This window comes from Pimephales promelas, chromosome 10, assembly GCF_988280905.1.
Source record: "Pimephales promelas chromosome 10, fPimPro1.hap1.1, whole genome shotgun sequence".
NCBI lineage: Eukaryota > Metazoa > Chordata > Actinopteri > Cypriniformes > Leuciscidae > Pimephales > Pimephales promelas.
In genome coordinates, this window is record NC_142778.1 from 15,668,293 (window position 1) to 15,674,829 (window position 6,537).

Genomic DNA, 6,537 nt, shown 5'->3' on the forward strand with positions numbered 1-6,537 from the left:
AGTGGACGCGAACGCAGACCCCCCTGTCGATTTAAATAAGAGACCACTGATGTGTTGTCTGTCTGGACAAGCACATGATGGCCCCTCAGATCTGGGAGGAAATATCTCAAAGCCTTGAAGACAGCCATCATCTCCAGGCAATTTATGTGCCAGGAGAGATGATGACTCCTCCACAGACCCTGAGCTGAACGGCCTTCCATTACCGCTCCCCAGCCGGTGAGGGAAGCATCTGTCGAGATAGTCACTCGATGGCAAAGAGCTCCCAACACCGGACCCTGGGACAGGAACCAGTGTTTCCTCCATATAATCAAGGCTTGGAGACACCGCCGCGTGATCTTGATCATACGAAGTGGGTTCCCCCTCGGGGAGACGAGAACCGAACTGGATTCTGTATCCTCTCTCTATCATCTGCAGGACCCAACGATAAATATTTGGCAGATTCCTCCATTCTGTCAGAAATTCTACTAGGGGAACCAGCCTCTCGAGGCTGGCCTCTGATGTATTTAAAACACCCAGCCCGGGGGCCTGGAACATAACGGCAGAAACCAACCGGAGTGACTGTTTTTGAACCCCCCTCAGAAGGTTCCCGTCCGACGAAACGTCGAGTCGACGTTGCGCCAGACGTTCTCTGGCGACCACTGCGCCCCGAAGCACCAAGGGTGGCGGGGTGGGCAGAATTGTCCCCTGAGGACCCCGAAATGAACCGGGCACCGTATACTGAGGTGTACACCGGTTCACTTCGGTTGGGGCAGTCCTCACTGGTCTGACACCCGTGGCGTCAGGACCTTTTCTTTTGCGCCGAAGCCTTCTTAGCCTGAAGAACGGTCCTCAGATCCGGCTTCGACTTCGAAGGCTTTGGCTGAGAGTGTTTCGTCTGCCTCCAGTGTTTTTGTGGAGGTGCACGAGACGCAACACTCTCTTTTTGTTGCGCACGATATGATGAGCTTGACGGCTGGGGCTGCTCAAGCCCAGCAGCCCCAGGGGGTCGGACACGGCGAGGGAGAAATTTTTTAAATGCCTCAGACTGTTTTTTAGCTTCCTGAAATCTCTCGACGACCTCATCAACAGCGTCGCCGAAGAGACCATCAGGATTAACCGGGGCATCTAAAAGAAAGGAACGATCTCGGTCCTTTAAATCAGTCAAATTCAACCACAGATGTCTCTCAGTGGCCACCAGGGCTGCCATAGACCGCCCAATTGCTCTAGCGGTCTCCTTAGTAGCCCTGAGAGACAAATCTGTGGCCCGACGAAGTTCTCTAATTTCATCGGGTCCAACTCCCTCACTTTTATCCAAATCCCCCAGCAGCTCAGCCTGGTATGCCTGTAATATAGCCATAGAATGGAGGCATGCACCAGCCTGACCTGCTGCCGTATAGGCTTTGCCCACTAACGTAGATGTTGTTTTTAATGGTTTAGTGGGTAAAGCTGAGGCCTTCAGAGACGATACCGAACCGGGTGACAGATAGCTCGCGAGCGTCTGTTCAGCCCGGGGCATCGCCTCATAGCCGTACTCTTTCAGCCCCCTTATACCCGAATAAATATGAACTTGAGGGCTGAAAACACGTGCAGAGTACGGCTTATTCCATGTTCTTGATATCTCATTATGTAAATCGGGAAAGAATGGAAGGCCTCGTGGTGGAAGTGAAACACTAGATGAAAGAAAACGCTCGTCGAGTTTGCTTTTAGGACGCGCGTCCTCTCTTACAGCTGGCCAATCAATATGTAATTTTTCAACCGCTCTAGTAATTACTTCCACCAACTCATCATATGCGGGAGAAACAGATGGCGAGTCTTTTTCTCCCGTGTGTGTGCTTAAACTGTCGATGCTCAGTACATCTACCTCCTCGGAGCTAGAGCACTGAAGCATCGGGCTCTCTCCCCGGGCAGAAGGAACCGCAGCGCGGGCTTCTGACACCGGAGCGAGAGCACTGGATCGTTCAGAAAAGGAAGGCGATAAGGCCACAGGACCCGTCTCCAACCCCTCTGAAAGATCCTTTTGCGATCCCCAGGAATGCATTCTCCGCGCTGCCTCGGCAGACGCGGGTCCTGCACCCTGAGGATTGCGAGCCTGGCCGCTCTCATCAAACAGCGCCAGGCGGGAGCGAAGCATGCGGAGCGAGAGATTCTCGCAGTGTTGGCAGTCAGCCTCCTCGAAGGCTGACACCGCATGCTCCACTCCCAAACAAATGACACAAAGCTCGTGAGTATCCCCACCCGTTAAATAGCGCGGGCAGGGAGAAGCACAAAGCCTGAACATTTGTTTCGCCATAATTCCGTTTCCATTAATAATCACAGACAACAGTAAATAAGACAGACAGAGACACAGATCGCTTGCTGAGGCAACAGAAGCTAATGCCGGTTTGCACCGGGTGCTCTTTTATCATTTCCTGGTCATGACGTCATCCTCCCATGACGGTCATGTTTCCTATTGGACTAGTTGACATAGATGCTTCAGACGCAGTCACGCTGGAGGCGTTCCCAAAAGCGTAACAGTGACGCATCGCGAGTTCCCTCGATAGGGAACTAGTTCCTGTAAATGTAATGCGATCATTGAAATATATTTTGATATGTCAAACTACATTGAGTAGTTTGATTTCTAACATTATTCTATCAACAGACATTTACATCGATAGTCTGGTGTTATAATTGATGTGCTTTTGGTGAACTGTGGAGTGGTTAAAACTGTTTTAATGGCATGCTAATACAGATACCAATGATTCGCGCTAGCCTAGCACCGGCCAACTAAGCAACTGGGACGACTGGATGATTTTTTTTTAAAAAATGTCTTTACTGATAAATAACACTAAGGCTCACTTGGAAATGAGTCCCGATGTCCAAAATCCCGAACCACCCCTTTAATTAGGTAGGATGCATGATACAGGTGAGGTTACATTGACCGGTAGCTGATTGTAAAATAAAATACATACCATAGTATACACATAATCATATACAAGAGTTAGTCTACGATTAATGCAGCAAAATCTGTTTTAAAGAGGGATTCTGTCTTCCAATTTGAAGGGGGTGTGCTGTAAATAATGCAGATCCGGTCAACTGCCAGATTGCTTCAGTTCTGGATTCCCTGCAGGAAAAATTATCAACAGGCACATGCCCCGCCACTCTCAGGGTTTATGTAGCTGCTCTTTCGGCTCGCCACACCTTGGTTGACGGGGTGCCACTCAGGAGACATCCTTTCCTTGCTTGCTTCATTCGTGGGGCCAGACGACTGAGGCCTCCCGTAAGAACCAAGATCCCTTCATGGTACTTATCTATAGTCTTAGAGGGTCGGGTTGAGACCCCCTTCGAACCTCCAGAGTCAGCTTCTGACAAACTTCTGACCCTAAAGATGTTTTTTCTTTCCAACGTTTTTTTATTGAAGCATATGATTTAACATACAATTCAATTGTACATTATGAGATTTTTTATAAACCAAACTAAAATATATGAATAAGAAAAATAAATAAATAAAATAAATAAATTAAATTAAATGAAAAGAGAAACACCAGCGTTTTACGGCATTAAAACAAGACAAGGCAAAACCAAACAAATAAAGATACAAAAAACTATGGCACATAAACACCATCAGGCTGACCACGGCCCCCCCATACTATCTTGACCCTCTATCCGCACGGCTAACCCTTCCCCATGTGTCTCCACCCCATCCACCCTTCCACATCAAAAGACCTTCACTCAAAAACCATAACACCTGTGGGTCTGGCCCCTGAGGGGGCACAGTACCTAGAGGCCAGCCTGTCAGCTGGAGTAGTGTAGACCATACTCAGCTCTAGAGCTCCCTCCACGAGGAAACTGTATGGCTGAAAGTGGAATGTGTTTATTAATTGGTGTAGGAGGCGTAAGGTTGACCCAGTTAACAACATCTCGATGCTGAACCACCTGCTCTTGAGACCGGGCCAGAATCAGCCAGTCGTCTATATAGTTGAGCACCCTGATGCCCTGGAGCCTAAGAGGTGCTAGAGCCACATCCATACAATTGGTGAATGTGCGGGGAGAGAGAGCTAGGCCGAACGGAAGAACCTGACATTGGTAGGCTTCGCCCCCGAACCTCAGGAACTTCCTGTGAGATGGAAGGATGGATATATGAAAGTATGCGTCCTTTAGATCTATCGTGATGAACCAATCCTCAGATTGAATCTGACTCACGATCATGGGAATTGTGAGCATCTTGAACTTGAATCTCCTCAGAGAGCGGTTCAGATATCTGAGATCTATGATCGGACGCAACCCCCCATCTTTTTTGGGAACTATGAAGTAGCGGCTGTAAAACCTGGACTCCCTGTCTAGTGGAGGAATACTTCTATAGCCCCCTTTGCCAGCAGGGAGTTTACTTCCTGTACCAATACCCGACCCTGCGCCGGGTCGACTACAGTCCAGACCACCCCGTTGAATCTGGGTGGGTGGAACCCGAACTGCAGCCTGTACCCGTATTGTATTGTGCGCAGCGCCCACAGGGAAATATTCGCTTGATTTTTCCATGCATTGAAATATTTTACCAAGGGAACCAGGCTTTCGAGCCTGGTTTCGGGTATTAATTGGGATTCGTTCTCGACCGCCTGAAACGAATCTCCGGCAGGACTGGACCGAAAAGGATTCTCGATTGGCGAACGCAATCGCTGCCCGTCCGCAGGCTCGTGGGGCGGACAAAGCAGCTTGCGATAGCTGGAAACCAATGTGTCCCGACACGTACTCGACAGCGGGAGAACAACATCGATTTCCTGCGGGCTCCGCAAGGGAGACGACCTCGGTCGCTCCATCACCGGTGGGGCTGCCCACAGAGATCCTAGCACAGCTAGGACCTCTTAGAGGTTTTCTTAGCCTGCAGGACGGTCCTCAGGTCGCCCCTGCTTGGCTTGCGGTTTAGATTGAGAGCGCCGTCTATGCCCCCAAGCTCCTTGAGGGGGGGCTCTAGACGCGACACTCTCTCTCTGAAACTGCCTGTAGGTGGAGGAGCTGGTACCTGGCTGAGGCTGCGGCTGCCCACTGGGGGCAGACTTCTTAGAGACTGAGCGGCGAGGGAGAAATTGTTTGAAGGCCGCTGATTGTTTTTTCGCCTCCTGAAACCTGTCGACAATGGTATTAACGGTGTGGCCGAACAGGCCAGAAGGCAAAATCGGGGCATCAAGGAGAAAAGCCCTGTCTTTCTCCTTTATGCCCGTCAGATTTAACCATAAATGTCTCTCCGAGACCACCATTGCTGTCTCTTTGGTGACTCGGAGAGACAAATCAGCAACCTTCCTCAACTCCGCCACATCCTCCGGAGTTGGTCCCTCGCCCTCATCAATATCTCTAAGAAGGTCCCGCAGCCATATATGCCCTGCGAAGATGTTTCTCTGCACGGCTTGGTGGGCAGCACCGGGGCTTTAAGGGATGATGGCGATTCAGGTGATAAATAATTAGCTAAGGGTTGTTCAACCCACGGCATCATCCCATAACCATTCTCTCGTGCCCCCATGATGTTACTATATTTCAACACAGTGGGATTGGAGACACGAGAAGCATGGGGTCTTTTCCACGATTTACACACCTCAGTATGAAAATCGGGAAAAAATGGTAAGCCCCGATGATGAGGCTGTTCCCTGTGCTGCAGGAAGCGCTCATCTAGTTTGATTTAACTTGCACTTCCTGCTTTCCTTGTGGCCAATCGATCTTTAAATGAGCCACTGCACGGGAAACAACCTCTACCAGCTCCTCATATGCGGGGACACGGGATGGCGAGTCATCCCCGAAATCCCCGCCCCCTTCGATGCTGAGCACGTCCACCTCCTCGGAGGTAGACAGCTCAAGCATTGGATCCTTGACTCGCGCAGAAGAAGCCGCTGGGCGGGATTCTGTGCGAGGCTCGAGGACATCGGAACTGCCCAATGAATCCCGAGAAGGTGATTCAGCAACCTCGGGATCCCTGGACAGATCCATTTGCGAGCCCCATGAAGAGCATCGCCGCGCTGCCTCGGCGGACACGGGTCCCGCACCACCGCACCAAAACTACTCTAGCCAATTCAAATTGAATGTGGCGTGAGCCTTCTTAAGGAAGTAAGTCCAAATAAACCAGTAACTCAAGTTACTTCCCCACACCTTTTGGTGGGCTGTTGAGAACTCCTAGCTGTGATCTGTGATATAGCTTAGTAACTGACACAAAGAATGTTGAGGTAGAATAGTGAAACGAAGAAAAAAAATAAAAATAAATATATACATACAATTAGTAAGAGTGTGAGTGCTAGTAATATAATATCCATGGAAGCACAGACAATATCTATAGCTAAGAAGGAAAAACTGTCAGATTCGCATCATCTGTATAATATAGATATCTGCATATATACAGTGGTGTGAATAAGTGTTTGCCCCCATGCTAAAGTTGCCTAAAAAGAGGAATAAAAAATCATCTTTTGGATATTGATCTTAATGCCTTAATTAGAAAAATGAGGAAAACTCCAACATTTAAGAACACAAATTTTCTTTGTGAATGAATAATGTATCATAAATAAATAAATAAATGTTTTTCTTTAAAATACAGGGTGCATAAGT

General features: G+C 48.9%; 1 pseudogene; it reads right to left on the reverse strand.

The window, feature by feature from the left end:
- Positions 1-1,033: 1,033 nt before the first annotated feature.
- LOC148977345 (uncharacterized) lies at positions 1,034-2,078 on the reverse strand (annotated as a pseudogene).
- Between the last annotated feature and the right edge of the window lie 4,459 nt (positions 2,079-6,537).